The 16,659-nt window shown below is 42.0% G+C and overlaps 1 pseudogene; it reads left to right on the forward strand.

The window, feature by feature from the left end:
* Positions 1-1,017: 1,017 nt before the first annotated feature.
* LOC123732951 (MICAL-like protein 2) lies at positions 1,018-13,762 on the forward strand (annotated as a pseudogene).
* The last annotated feature ends 2,897 nt before the right edge of the window (positions 13,763-16,659 follow it).

The raw sequence follows: 16,659 nt of genomic DNA on the forward strand, positions 1-16,659 counted from the left end.
TAATATGTTAAAACAATTATATAATGTTAATACAACGTTTTAAGTAATTATGTTACTACAATAATGTTTTCCTCCAATGTATTTTGTGGTGTTTACTTTGTATTAGGCTACTTGTATTATTTGTCAAGCAAATGTTTTTTTGTTGTGCTGTTTGTAAATATATCAATGTCATCTAATCTCTTGGACTATGCATCTTGTTGAGGTTGTCGAGTTCTTGTGGGTCAGTTTTCCTATGTTGGGTCATACTCAGACATACTGGTTTTGATGTTGTCAATCTCAATTAGAGAGTATCCCCAGTCACTCCATCTTCATTTGGGCCCATCTCATTTGGGTCAAATTTGAAACCACTCATTGGTGACCCAAAATGGGTCAGTGGGTTGGATTTGGGTTAATTACTATGGAGACTTTAAGCCTCTTCCGAGTTTGCAAACATGTAATTTAAAATATGTATCATTGGTTTTTCGAATGAAAATGTCATATGCAAATGAGCAAACAAGGGCTCAACGAATCCTTTGTATTCATAGCCTAATTGAGTTGCTCATTAAGGCCTCAAACACTCAATGTCTGCTCATTAGTGTTATTGTAGGCCTACAGCCTATTTTTTGTCATGAAAATGATAATGAATTTAAAACCACAATGACTTCAACAATAGGGTTATTGTTTGATTTTATATATAGAAGAATATTTGATAATGGACAGACACTAAAAGGATCGATTAACTGCCAACACTGTGATTATTAAAAAGTGCACTATGTAATGGTGTAAAGTGATAATAACAGCGTTAATTGTGATACTGAACCAAAGCTTCTCGCCCTTGCGTCACGCCAATATATCTTTTCGCGAGGTATGCAATGGTAGGTATCAGTCGCGAGCATCAGCTGATGATTGAACACTGAATAGTTTGAACTGGCTTTTCTTTCTTGGTAATCGGTATCTTGCTTACACCGCAAAGCATCACCTGAAATAAGACATAACACTACTGGTTTGCATACTTTTCTTTTGTATAGATCTTTTTCGGAAGTAATTTATTTGTCAGGACGCGCTCCGGGAAGGATGGCTGCCATCAAGGCGCTTCAACAGTGGTGCAAACTTCAATGCGATGGGTACCGAGATGTGGCTTATCATCAACATGACAACCTTCTTTTTAGGGGACGGGTTGGCGTTCTGTGCGCTTATCCATAAGTACAGACCGGACCTAATGTAAGAAGTATAATGACTTAAAATACAGATTTGGTGAAGAATTGATGTTCAACGATTAATGGTTAATTCAGGTGCAACAAATCATCGCGCAGCAAACAATCAATACGTCCAAACACTTCGATGGGCATTCGCTTTTTAAAGCTACAGTTAAAACTTGTAATATTTTTTGAATCATATGAATAACCGACTCGGCGTTTTCCAAACTCGGTGACCGTTTTATTTTTGCGCATAACACCCACAGCTGATTTCATGATCAAAGCTTGATTAGTTGATTTGAATCAGCTGAGTAATGTTAGGGCAAAAAACCCAAACGTGTAACGTTACCGAGTTTGGGGAAACTTAGCCTCTCTGTCGACGTACCTTACCACAACCAAACAACATTTTAATGTTTTTGTCGTGTAGTCTTCTACTTTGCGAACACATTTTGTAGCCCAGACTATAGTTTCGAATCTTGATTTAGAAAAGTAATGTTCTCTTATGTAACGTTAGGGCCTAATGTAATCCTTGTAACACTACATACAGTAGAAACGAAGCGCTATTTGCTATCATGTTCGTATTTATTTAGAACTAAAGTATTCCCAGTGGCTTCCTGTCTAACAATGGTGGCGGGAATCCCCCTCGCCAGACGTCCTTTTAGTCAGAGGATGGACAAACTTTTGGTTGCAATTTTTATTTAATTTTACCTATATTTATCTAGGCATGTTCATAAATTAGGGCTAGATTAGCATAGGCAAATATTCATAAGTGAATTTTTGAACTACGAGTAAGGAATCTTTGTTTTTTTTAACCATAGTTTCATGTAGGTTTGCATGTGATCCTTTATTTTTAATCAATACGTTGCATAATGTCACATGAATGGCAATAAAATATGCCCTAGTCAAACTTCTTAGAGTTTCCAGGTTAGGTCAAACATCATTCTTGTTTAACAAGAGAACACATTCGATTTTATGTACTAAAATGTCTGAAATAGAAAGAAACCTCACAGCATAACCATTCCACACAAGATTTCTTGCTGTACTAGTGGACTACAATATTATCTTTGATGAAACCTGGGAATTTTCCATGAACAGGGCAGTTACTCACCCAAATTCACGAGAATAACCTTTGATCAACCTCCCCAATGTGAATTACTAATTTCCTGTGTTCTATATTCAGAGACTACGACTCCCTGAATAAAGAGGATGTTTTTGACAACAACAACTTGGTAAGATGTACTGTCTATTTATGCATGTAACATCAGCACAGTTGAAGGATGTACATTGACATGCCCATACTGGAACTGTTTGGCCATCTTATCAGGAAGTCAGTTGGTTTGTGATTGAGGTGATTGCATTGTTAGAAATGCATCAAGTCCTTTGTAACATTCAGGCCTATTTTTATTAGTGAAGTCTCCAAAGGACTGGAATTGTGCTAAGTCAATTCATGGTTATTTTTGATATATACCTCAGAAGTGTTTCTATTGAACCGGGGCAAACACATTTTGCTTTGAAGGGTGATGTTGAATGCAACTCATGAAAAGAATGTGATGGCTCACCATAAATGTGACCTATTGCTTGTAGCATGCATAGTATGTAAACGCAGTGGCCAAATGCAGAACGTCTTTCCCAGTTGATAACTGAACATGTATTCCTAGGATTTCATGTCCCAGGCAAGGTTATTCATATACCAACTGTAGTTTGGGAAACCATCTCTGCTTGGGGTGCTATACGAGGTCTGTCCCATGTTGCTGTTTTAATGTGAGGAGAATATCATCTGCGAGTTGTACGGAACGTGTCAAGTCAGTGAGTGTTACACTGCCTAACAATTCACTTGGTAGTGACTTTGGCTAGTTACACATTTCTATTGATACTTCGACAGATGCCGACTTGACTATTAACACCTGAAGAACATCAGATACTATGTTGGACTTGGTTGTATTTAACTTGTTTTTAACTCCTTTGGAATTATTTCACCAACTGTTTTGTCGTTGTCCCCCCCTCTATTTCCTTCATAGCAGGAAGTGTGTTAGGATAAGAATGAGTTAAACAGCAGCGCAGCTGGGACTTGTCCATAATTTAGTCATTCTCTCTGTGCTGGTTTCCTCTGATTTGAGGATTACAGACCTCATAGTGTTCTATGCTCTCCAGGATCTGTTGCTAAACACTAGCTGCTAGTTGTGCCGATCCCCACAGCGTCTGTTAAGAACCTGAGTACCAGAAGAGGCTCCCTGGGTTATTCATTATGAATGAGGCTTACTGTTATCCGTGGGCCACTCGATCCGCACGATAAAGGTCCATTTACAAATGTTAGACAGTATGGTGAGACAACACTGCTTGGGGGTTGCATAAGAAAAAATGTGTTTTTAAGCCACAAAGAAGAATATCGTTTTTTTTCCTTCTCAGTTTTAGTAACGCTAGTCTATTTGACCAACCAACTAGGAAGGAATTCCCCATGGTGGAGTCCAAACACCAATGTTGTGTAGCTACTTCTTTTTAGTATGAGGTAATCCCATACACATTGACAGTAGTCCTCTCTATTTCATGACAAGGAGGTCCCAGTCCTTCGTGTGTGTGTCAGGTTTCTCTGTGTGGTTCTGTCACCACAGACTCAAATATGCATTTGTCTTGTCCAGACTCTGTTTCGTTACAGTACAGCAACAATGGGCAGTTACGTTTCTGTTATACAGAGAATCTCACAAATGTAGAAGTTGTTTGGCCTTTTCTCCTCCTGCTCCAACGCGAACGGATATGCCGTTCTGCAAGGCTGTACTTTAACATTTTAATGAGCACATCCAGGTTGAGCCTAAAACAATGCCCCGTTGTCCTTCTCCCTCCTTGTTCCCAGGGCTGAGTGTGCACAGAAAATGTGCTATTCATTATTCACCCCCTGTCCAGACCTCCCGGCATGGGGCCACAAACAGCTGCTGGCTGGACTTCACTATTTCCTATTTCTGAAGAGACCATTTTGTCTGGCTTTTGTTTACAGTTAAATTAAGTAGCTGCTTTGTATATTAAGAAACACTCAAGAACATTGGGAAAGTGTTATTCAAATGATGTAAGATTTTTCCTTATTACCCTCTGCTTTGTAAATGTAAAAAAAGTTAACATTGTACATTTTTACAAACTGTTATGTGTTCTGCTTGCTAGGGGAACTCCAATACACCTGACCCCTCTTGTCTCTCTATGGCTTTAGGGTTGGTTAATAAAACAAGTGTTAATTTCTAACTTCAGGCTTTCCGGGTTCGGAGGACAAGCTGGGGATCGCTTGCTCTGCTGGATGCAGAGGACATGGTGGCCCTGAGGATCCCAGACCGACTGAGCATCCTCACCTACGTCTCCCAGTACTACAACTACTTCCACGGACGCAACCCTAGTAAGACTGTCTGACTTGAGGCAGCTTTGTTACATTGGAGCACTAGCCTATATGTTGCACTAAATGCTTCCTTTTCCTGGTGAGGTTTACTTAAGGTGATTGTGGGAAAAACACAGGTGTTGTGTTAAATTTGGTGAAAACATTACTTCAAACCCGTTTAGTGTAATGTGCCTGTCCTTACAATCAGTAGTATATTTAAAACTTGTCAAATGTTTGTTTTTCAAATTGTTTATGGTTATTGGTTTATAAGATGGTTTGGATATACAATTTCAGTTTCACATGCACAAAGCATCTCTACTGAGCTATTGGTTCAGGTACTGTAGACTAGAGTATTGTGGCTCAACCCTCTGATTTTCTGATGGCCAATGTTGTCTTCCAGTTGGAGGCGTGGGTGCTGTGAAAAGACCACAGAGGGCTCCAAGGAGGAGCCGTGTGGAAAGAAGAATCTCCCGGTGGTTGCCAAAACCATAGTGTCTAAAATGGCCATAGAGAATCGCCCACCTCCCTCCTCTCTCATGGTGAAAACCTCCCCCAAAGCAACCAGAGCTGCTGTTCAGGTTAGAGGAGTACAAATGGCTCTTTAATGTCTAATTAAAAAAATAATGGTAAAATGTTCGACAGGCATACATTTAGGGGAACTACTTTTGTATATATAGTGTACATTCAGTATGTGGACACCCCTTCAAATTAGTGGATTTGGCTATTTCAGCCACACCCATTGCTGACAGGTGTATAAATTCAAGCACACAGGCATGCAATCTCCGTAGACAAACATTGGCAGTGGAATGGCCTTACTGCAGAGCTGTGACTTTCAATGTGGCACTGTCATAAGATGCCACCTTTCCAACAAGTCAGTTTGTAAAATGTCTGCCCTGCTAGAGCTGCCCCAGAAAACTGTAAGTGCTGTTATTGTGAAGTAAAAACGTCAAGGAGCAACAATGGCTATGCTGCGATGTGGTCAGTCACACAAGCTCACAGAACAGGACTGCCGAAGTGCTGTAGCGTGTAAAAATCATCTATCCTCGGTTGTAACACTCACTATAGAGTTCCAAACTGCCTCTGGAAGCAACGTCAGCACAAGAACTATTCATAGGGAGCTTCATGAAATGGGTTTCCATGGCCGAGCAGCCACACACAAGCTTTAAGATGGTAATGCCAAGCGTTGGCTAGAGTGGTGTAATGCTCGCCGCCATTGGACTCTGGAGCAGTGGAAATGCTTTCTCTGGAGTGACCAATCACGCTTCACCATTTGGCAGTCCAACGGATGAATCTGAGTTTGGCCAGGAATGCTACCTGCCCCAAAGCCTAGTGCCAACTGTAAAGTTTGGAGAAATAATGGTCTGGGGCTGTTTTTCATGGTTTGGGCTAGGCCCTTTAGTTCCACTGAAGGAAATCTTAAAGTTGGTTTGTCAAGCTCGGTGTGGAAGAACTTGACTGGCCTGCACAGACCCCTGACCTTAACCCCATCGAACACCTTTGGGATGAATTGGGACGCCGACTGCGAGCCAGGCCTACATCGTCCAACATCAGTGCCCGATCTCACTAATGCTTTTGTGGCTGAATGGAAGCAAGTTCCTGCAGCAATGTTCCAACAGGGAGTGGAAAGCCTTCCCAGAAGAGTGTAGGCTGTTATAGTAGTAAAGGGGACCAACTACATATTAATGCCCATGATTTTTGGAATGACATGTTTGACGAGCAGGTGTCCACATACTTTTGGTCATGTAGTGTATCTAAACTCCCTTTTCAGGACCCTGTCTTTCAAAGATAATTCGTAAAAATCAAAATAACTTGACAGTTCTTCATTGTAAATGGTTTAAACAATGTTTAATTAATGAACGGCACCTGTGGAACGGTAGTTATGACAATAACAGCTTAAGGTCACAGTTATGAAAACTTAGGGCTTTTTAGTGTTCTTTCTACTGACTCTGAAATGCACCAAAAGAAAGATGCCCAGGGTCTCTGCTCATTTGCGTGAACGTGCCTTAGGCATGCTGCAAGGAGGCATGAGGACTGCAGATGTGGCCAGGGCAATAAATTGCTATGTCCGTACTGTGAGACGCCTAAGACAAGACGGACAGCCCATCGTCCTCGCAGTGGAAGACCACGTGTAACAACACCTGCACAGGATCTGTACATCTGAACATCACACCTGCGGGATAGGTACAGGATGGCAACAACAACTGCCTGAGTTACACCAGAAACGCACAATCCCACCATCAGTGCTCAGACTGTCTGCAGTAGGCTGAGAGGCTGGACTGAGGGCTTGTAGGCCTGTTGTAAGGCAGGTCCTCACCAGACATCAACGGCAACAACGTCGCCATGGGCACAAACCCACCATCGCTGGACCAGACAAGACTGGCAAAAGTGCTCTTCACTGACGAGTCGCGGTTTGGTCTCACCAGGGGTGATGGTCAGATTTGCGTTTCTTGTCGACGGAATGAGCGTTAAACCAAGGCCTGTACTCTGGAGAGGGATCGATTTGGAGATGGAGGGTCTGTCATGGTCTGGGCGGTGTGCCACAGCATCATCGGACTGAACTTGTCATTGCAGGCAAATTCAATGCTGTGTGTTACAGGGAAGACATACTCCTCCCTCTTGTGGTACCCTTCCTGCAGGCTCATCCTGACATGACACTCCAGCATGACAATGCCACCCGCCATAATGCTTGTTCTGTGCGTGATTTCCTGCAAGACAGGAATGTCAGTGTTCTGCCATGGCCAGTGAAGAGCCTGAATCTCAATCCCATTGAGCACGTCTGGGACCTGTTGGATCGGAGGGTTAGGGCCATTTCCCCCCAGAAATGTCCGGGAACTTGCAGGTGCCTTGGAAGTGTTGGGTTACATCTCACAGCAAGAACTGGCATATCTGGTGTAGTCTGAGGAGGAGATGCACTGCAGTAATTAATGCAGCTGGTGGCTACGCCAGATACTGACTGTTTTGATTTTGATCCCCCAGTTTGTTCAGGGACACATTATTCCATTTCTGTTAGTCACATGTCTGGAACTTGTTCAGTTTATGTCTCAGTTGTTGAATCTTATGTTCATACAAATATTTACACATGTTAAGTTTGCTGAAAATAAACGCAGTTGACAGTGAGAGGACGTTTTTTTTTTTTCTTTTTGCTGAGTTTACATGACAAACACTTTTTTTATTTTATTTTTTATTTTCCTCTCTCCTTCACAGAAGCCTGAAGTTTTGGTGGAGAGCTCCAATAAGACGGGCACTCTGAGCAGTAAATGTGTTGTGTGCAAATGCCACGTTCATCTGGTCCAACGGCACTTCATCGAGGGGAAGCTTTACCACAGGAGCTGCTTCACGTAAATGTCCACTTTTAAAATAGATAGCAGCTCCATCATTATGGTTAAAATGTGTTGATACCTTTGTTGCACCTTTCACTAGGTGCAGTGAATGCCCATCGTCCTCCTGGCTGGGGCCTATAAACCAGGGAAGGAGCCAGGTATCTTCATCTGTAACAATGACCAGAACACTAAGAATGGCTGCAACAAGCCTCCCTCTGGGGTTGTCATCCAAACCGGATGCCCAAGCGCCAATGTTGAATCCAGAAGTGACACCAGCAGAGTCCAGTCTGTCTCCCGCTCCACCTCTGTACCTTCGATCCCCATCAAGGTGGTCTTGCAGCCTGTGGAGACCACCACCCCAGCTCCCCAACCCTGGACCAGCTCGGCCCAGAGAACCCAGGCAGCACGGCAGAGGTTCTTCCAGTCATCTACCTCAGCCCCAGAGGGCCCCTCCAGCAGCCAGAAGCCCTCAGCCCCTCAGGACTGCCGAGGGTACCCCTGAGTCCTGAGGAAGAGAAGAACCGAGCCAGGGCTGTCATTACCCAGAAACTAGTTGAAGCGAACTGCAACAACAATAACACCAGATACTTTGTTATCCGACCAGCAGAAAGGAGGTGAGAAAAGGCCTTTGGGTTTACCTACAGGCTTTTAGTGTTGTTCCAGTGTGCACAGCCACAGTTCCTATCATTTTGTGGATGTCAGCTAATACTAAATGTACATTTCCAAACCTAATGGTGATGGTATTGCTTCCCAGGTTTGGAGACGTGCTTAGTTCAGCTGACCTCCCCAGCTGGAAGCAGGCTAAATGTGGGCCAGGCACAGCAGGACAACTCTTCACCAGCCCCACAAGCAATAAGGAATTGCTTAACACTGTCAACAAAGCCAGCGTCAGACCAACAACTGTATCCTCCACCACCAAAGGCAAGCTTTTTCAATTCCACTTAATTTTCAGTACTTTTTTTTATCATGATCATGTTTTTACAATGGGTCATAGGGGAAACTTCAAAAGCTGGAACGCTTTCGATTACCTTGTTAATACAAGGGTGTAGCCGAGAACAGCATTTCCATACAGTTTAACAAAAGTCTGTTTTTAAGTGCATGAAAATAAGATGCGCTGCTAGTGCATTAGCAGTCTTCACTAACAGCCATTTTTAATTTGGTCATCCCAGCTTGTTTAGCCCTTTATTTTAAATGTAAAAAAAAAAAAAATGTACATTGAATTTGATAATGAGCTTGAATCATCCACTCTCCTTTGAAAATGTATTTCTCTTTGGCAGTAAGTGCAGGCTGTGCAGAGGCTCCTGTTAACTGGCGATCAAAGCTCAAGCCTGTTAAAAATGGACCAGGACTGAAGTAAGTCTGGACAGCTCATCAGTTATCTGTTAATCAACCACTTTCTCTTTCTAATCCCGTACATCCACGCAAATGGAAGGCGGGTATGGTCACCCGGGTGAGAGATTAAATTATATATCTGATCTGGAGAGCTAACCAGTTGGGCATCTCATGTATCCACTCCTCCAGCCTCCAGATTCATCCTGCCTCGCCTTGCTCTGTTATGGCTGATTGGCTGAAATTGCTGCCACTCTCCTCCCCCATCCTCACAAGTCCCAAGGAGTGCTATGCCTGAAATGAACCCTAGTGCAACACTAACTAGCTTCCCAGAGTTCCCTCTGACCCCCTCCACTGTTTTTTCACCTCCATTATTTCTAAATATTTAAGGTGAGGCTGAATGTTCTGTTTGTACTTACTGTATGTTCAATCCAAAATGGTTGATTTCAGGGGAAAGTCCAATATTTTCCTGTTCCTTACATGCACCCTCTTTCCCCAGCACCTCTGACTCTAAGGACCAAGCGATCATTGTTGAGCAACCCAAACCTGAAGCCATCTCGAAGTCTTTTGCTACTAGTATCATCGTCAACATCAGCTCTACCTCTCCTCCGATTCCCCAGCAGCCTTCAACCCTCCTCCACCTGTCTCTGTGTCTCACAGAGTCTCGTCTCCCAAGCAGCCCCGTTGCGGCTCTGGAGGCTTGGGTACATGCTTTTTATTATCCTCTAAAGTTGGCAGAGTAGTGATTAGTGTCTCATAAGTGATTGAGTAAACATTTTCGATGACTTGTTGGGATTTTAAATTATCGCGCCTCACCTTCTAGGTACTAAAAATGGGAATTATTCTACTCTGTTGTCCACTCCTCCCCTGGTTCCTGTCTGGCACAGGGTTCCCACTCCCAATAAGCCTCACCTCAGCTCTTCGGGATCGGGTAAAGACAAGAACTCCATTCAGTGATTGCATCGCAACAATGTATTTGGAGTCTATATATTGCAGTTTATTAATCGGTTACATTCTGTTTGATTTTTTTTTTTAGGCTCAACGGATGGCGATTATTCTCCCCCTATGTCTCCTAAACGGCCTCGCCATGGCTCCACCGGTTAGACGGAGCCTTCACTTTCTATTACCAGACATTGTCTCAACCATTGATGTTTGAATCTTTTTTTTGTTATGTCTTAGCCTGTTTATTTTCAGAAGTTAAGTCTTATGTGACAATGGCTCCCTGAGTGTCAGCCATTAAATATGTAATAAAATAGGATTATCTACCTCTTAGGCTCCAAAAATGGAAAGTATTTGTCACCCACAAACACCTCTCAGTCTGAAACGAGGTCCCCCTCGGTAAGTTGTCAGTTTTGTCTCCTACTTAAATAGTGGCATGTTACTAGAGGCAATAACTATCCTATGTGACAATATGTACTATTCTTATGAAAATCAGGTTATAGTTAAATCATTACACAGGATTAGCAATTGGTGGTGACACAATGGGGTTTTTCTTTGTTTTGTTCAATGCAAGTCCCATCACATCCCCATGGACCAGATAGTGAAGGAGCTGCGTGAGATTGAAGACAGCCTGGGCGACTTGGAGAGGAAGGGAGTGGAGATGGAGAAGAGGCTTCGCAGCTGTGAGGAAGGTACTTTCCAAGGGACTTCCCTTTACTCCCAGTGTCTCTCCTTCCTTTGTTGATGTTGACTAATAGCGATTGTTCATTTGCCAAAGCAAGTGGGGGAGGTCCTCTGCATACACTTTCTCCCTTTGACGTTTTAGTTAAGTTATTGGTTTTGGCATTTGTCTGGCTTTTGAAGGACTTAACTGTGTGCAGAATCGCTTGTCGTTTATGTTAAAGAAGACGGACCATGTTTCAACCCTAACTGGATCTTTTTTCAGGACAAGATTTTGAAGGACATGGGAGAATCTCAATTGCGTACTCCTCGCCTCCTCAACCATTGGATGAGGAAGCCCTTCTCCTCCAATGGGTTTTGAGAAGGGGAGAGGATGCGAGGAGTATGCAATTGAGATTCTCCCCCCTCTATCAAAGTTTATTTCCAAGTTAACTTCCAAATAGACCAACCAGCCTTTATGATTAGATATTTCTTAATGTACTTCAATTGAAATGGCCCAGTCCCTCCACTTCTCAGTTTTGAGTTGTGCTCTAATGGTGAGCATGTTATCCCTGCTAGCCCACCTGGGACTCTACACAGGAATCCAAACCCACACAGCCTGGAGGGGAGAGGTGACTGCCGAACAGGTTCCATTTCCCTCCTCCACGGCCCAATGAGGCGAGAGGCGGGCATTGTCCGCATGGGAGCGCCTTCTCCCTCTCTGATACTATCCATCCCCCTTGAGTGATAGCGAGGTGGTGGTGAAGAGCTGACCAGCCCCAGAGACTGGCTGTGGCTGCAAACAGAGCAGGAGCAGTAGGGGGGCCTGATTGCTCTGCTCAAGGTCACCATCTGGGCACGGTTATATTAATATTATTATCTGGTTCACTGCTTTACTCCCTCCCTCACTCCTTACATGCTCCTGTCTGTCCTGCTGATAGGAGGCAGGGGGAGTTAATGGGACTCTTCTCTCTGTCCCAGGCCAATTTGTACTATTGGTTGTGGCTGGTGTGTTTGTATACCCACAGCCCTTAGGCACTGGCAAAGGCTCAATGTGCATGTTGGACTGGAACAATGTGATTCATTTTGTTCATAAGTCTTGCACAAATAAATGTCATTTATTTTATGTATTGCCAATGAACTTCCTTGACACTGGCCTTTTGCAGAGGGTGAGGGGGACATTTTGATGGACCCTCTGATGGTTGACTGGTTCAACCTGATCCGAAAGAAGCAGACCTACATTAGGAGGGAGTCGGAGCTTGTGTACATGTGAGTACTTGTCAAGTTAAATGTTACCCAAATGTATATGCACCATTTTGGAATTACAATGGTTTAAACATCACTTATTGCATTTGTCAGAGCTAAGACTCAAGACCTGGAGGAGCAGCAGCCTGGAGTGGAGGGTGAGCTGCGAGACTGTTGGAGAAACCAGGTAGGAGGCACAATGTTCACACAGCAACTCAACTGTTTACTTTACAATCCCCTAACAGATCAGCAGCTACCGTTTTGTAGTGCCCTTATGTCTAACACAGGTCGTCTTATCCCTGGTGTCACAGATCATCTGAAGTCTACAGAGGAGCGTCGGCGAGAGAACAGGCTGATGGAGAGGTTGATGGAGATTGTGAACGGTAGAAACGCCATTGTAGAAGGACTGGATGAAGACGGGCTCAGGTAGGGAAGTAGTGCAACTTTATTGCTTGTACAATTTCAGTTGACCTTTTTAAAATGTGAGGAGCATTTGAGTATCTGCACTGGTCTCAAGCAGTGACTGGAATGTCACTGAGGTCAAGCTGGATGTGTAACTTGAAAAACCTAAACATGTTCTCCATTTTTAGGGAAGACAAAGAGGATCAGCAGTTGAATGAAATGATGCAGACTCTTGGTGAGTATTTAAAATGCCCCTGTCTTTAAACCCTGGGATGTTCCTTGCTTAATGTCTTTTCCTCTCTTTGTTCTGGTGGACAGGACTTAAACAATCCAAAATCAAGAGGAAGTCTTCCTTCAAAAATGCTGTTCAGACAAAAAAGTAGTAAAAAGGTCACTGTGAGGGATCCAGGGACTGCGTTTTGATCTGCTCTGGGGGGTTGAGGTATGCGTTTTCCCATGTCTGGATTGTTTTTAATTGGGTTTATATTTTCAAGTGATACGGAGTGTGTGCACCAACTTTTGTTCATGGCGGTATTGGAACTCGGCTAATAAGTAACAAGATTGTATGTTGCTGAGTCTAAAAGATCTGAAGGTCCAAGACCAACTTCTTTTTTTCCCCAGCAACATATCACATCAAGTTGGTGTTTTGTCACAAAGGTTTGTTTAGAAATGTTTTTTGTTTGAGAAGACTCCAGGCTTTCACTCTTCATTTAGTGTTGTTCTTGAGATGGGTCTCATGACACTTGACTGATCATAATGTGATGTTTTGTTCCTTGTGAGTTATGGTGTATATCTAAGAGAACACAATTTAGCTCATGGTTTGCTTAACTTTGTTAGTTTTTTTTCCCCCACAGTCTAGGTTTGGATTGTTGTGAAGAGGTGTTCAAGAGTCACTGTTAGAATGAGTCCAATGCAAAATAATGTAACAGGTATTGTTGCACCAGATAATGGTGAAGGAGAATCCATATCACTGTTAAGTTGTTAGTATCAAAAGAAGAGCTTGCCTTTGAGTGACGTTTTTGCTCCAGGATGTCTATTTTAATACCAATGTCTTTATTTTACTTCCAAAAAGTATGTCATTACAAAGAAACATCGAGTAACATTTCTAGTGGAATCTGTCTGTAGACCAGTGAAGTGGTGAGCAGCGTGTTCTACGCTACCTCATTTTTAAAGGCTGTAATTCTCCTGTCGTGCTGTAGGTGGCACCATGGTTTTACCGTATACGTACCGGGCAGGAACCTGAATCCAATTCACCACAGTACACAGTTAATTTATTTGCAAATTTTATACATGCTGCAAAAAGTTCCAACTCTGCTGATGCAATAACATTGTGAAAGCTTACGAGAACAGTAGCTTATAAACTAATGGTTGTATTGAGCTTTTAATCTTAAACCTGTTTTAATTAAACATATATTAGTATAGAATTATCTACTGAAGCATTGTTTATGCCTGGTCCATTATAGCAATGTTTTAAGTAAACATTGTTGTCTTTTGGAGTCATCTGTGAAAAATGCTGTTTGAGGTATGCACAGGTCCCAATGTCTGACTTTTTAAAATTTGGAAGGAATGTTAAATTAATGTGTTTTTTATTTTTATTGAAATGAGTTGGCTGTCCAATAAATAATTTGAGCATACTTGGTTTTGAAAGCACTCATATCTAACTTAAGGTCTTGTAGAATTTAACTGTAGGCCTTTTTTATTTTACTTTAAGCAATTATTGGCCATGATATTTTATAGTTTCAATTAACATGTTCCTTGATAAACTGTAGGGGATGTATTTTCAATATAATTTGAATTCTTCACATGTGAGACTGTTCAGTTCCTAATGAGAAATCTAAACCGATCCTTGAGTTCTATCTCATAGAAGCACAAAGTTACAGACCACAGTCCTCATCCAACATGTTTTGGTTCTGGACCAGCTATGCCGGGCCCTACTTAAGCTCAGAAGTGATCATTCAGAGCTATGTACTTTTCTGCATTTAATATGGGTTTTAGGGACGGCATCAAGATGATTTTGTTCACGTCAATATATTTGCAGCTACTTATAAATGATATATCCCCAATTGAAGATGCATGAAATTGTGATCACAAACTTGGAACGGCATCTTTCTAGCTGAGAGGAGCTGGGGTGATATTGGTGCAGTACGCCATGTGTGATGTAGGTGACAGTCAAGACAGAATACGCGTGATCGAGGTAATTAAAGCTTTGCGCCCCATCTACTGCAAATGCTTGCGCTTCTGCAATTAAGAATCAAAGGCGAGGGCTTAGTGTCAGGGGGGTGTCTAATACATGGTTTTAACAGGAATGGGACCTGATTTGCCAGGCTCCTAGCGACAAGCATTAACAACGGCCTCAAATTAGAGGGGCCATTAATATTCATAAGTAAAACAATTCGTCCTGTGAATGTGCTGAAATGAAATCCTCTGAGGTGAGCTCTTGTGTCCGCGCTGTCCATCAAAATATGCCATTACTGATGGAGTGGTTAATCTTTATGAAAGGGTGGCAATAATGTGTTGTACTGGCTCTGACAAAATACACGTTATCTTGACTTATTCAGGGTTTTACGTTCAATTCGTTTAAATTATTTGTTACAAGGACTTGTGCCGTACTCTACATTGTATTGCATCCTTACGCATGTTTTACAATGAAATCCACTACCCATCTATAGTGTAATTTATATTTGATAGTTTTAGCCATAATTGCATAGTAACAAGACACCAGTAAGCATTTTTGAGGGCATATGGGTTAACCCCTCTGTATAAAATGTGTGTGTGCGCATGTTGTACTCATTCAGTCTGCCACTAGCCTGTAATTATGATCCTCGAGGTAATTTTATCAGGCTCATTAGCTCTGATGAGTAAACGAGAAGCGTGCCTCTAATTTATTGGCCATCCAGGCTGGAGACTTAATTCTCATCAGAGATCTTAATATTTGTACAGAGAGACAGACATGTTCATGAGTTGCTAGGCTGTAAGACCAACACTAAGTGAAAGGGAAAGACTTTATGACTTATAAATCATACAGTAGTTACAACACTTTTAGTGGACTAACACACTAGACACAATTGAGCATGTGCTAAAAGTTGTCATTAGATGTGCTAAAACCAGGGTCTAACCCGCATCACATTCATTTCATCTTAAAGCATTATTTCAAATGAAAGTTGTTTGTCTAGTCATTTGATTGTAAATGGATGTGTAAAATTAGTTTCTCAATATGGCAAACCAGAATCGCATTGTTTTGTTCACAGCTTTACTTCAATGGAGTAATTTTTATTTTATTTTTTTAGTGACGATACTTTTTCTGTGTCAGAACGTTTTGAGAGAGCCGAGGTAAATACGCTCACAATTCCAGTGTGTAGAAATTTGCATTGAGGAGAAATTATGTATGCTGGCTAGTGGAAATTAAATATATAAAGTACATGACTGGTAGATTTGACAAGTGCAGCTTTCATCCATCTCAAATGAATAATTTTCACTTCCCTTAAACATCCCTAATCCAACCATGTTATCAGTGGGCATGCAGGATTCTGCCTGACTTTCTGCTCAATGCCACAGCAACTTTTAACTTAACAGAGATTCTGCAATGCAGTTGCTTTACCACAGGGTCTTAACTCTCACACTTATCCTTTTCCTGCTGGTTTTGTGGATCAGTAAAATTCCCCTCACAACACAATACATAACATAAGTCTTAATAGATGCCAGAATGTCTCACTCTCCTCAGACTATGGGCTGGCTCGGTGGATGACTGACTTCACTGTATTTTACCTGTGATTCACATTTGGCTGAAAACCAAGAGAGGATGGTCTCCAAAGAAACCTAGGAACAGAATTTGGCCTTTGGTCCTTTTTGATATCAGAAAGTGTGCTAATCATAAGTGAGATGCCACTGTGGACATATTTGGCATTTCAGATGTTCAGTAAAGGGATGTGTTAAGTGATTTAAATGTTGAATTCCAGTCTGCTATGCAAGAAGAGTTTGGTTGGTGTAATATTTTAGTAATACCCCCATATGAAGACAGTGACGTCTTCTCCACAATATTTAATTTCTTTGAAATATGCCGGTGTATTCCAGTATCTAAAGACTATGATAAACAATTCAATGAGTAATTGCTGTTTACATTGCATAAGTCCTGTTTGATACCCTCTAATATGAAGGGTTATGGTGCCGTCTACCTTTTTTCAATATCCACTTTCACAGAACCCCTCAGTTTGCGATAAGAATATTAACCTCATCA

Source organism: Salmo salar, unplaced genomic scaffold, assembly GCF_905237065.1.
Source record: "Salmo salar unplaced genomic scaffold, Ssal_v3.1, whole genome shotgun sequence".
In the NCBI taxonomy this organism is placed as follows: domain Eukaryota; kingdom Metazoa; phylum Chordata; class Actinopteri; order Salmoniformes; family Salmonidae; genus Salmo; species Salmo salar.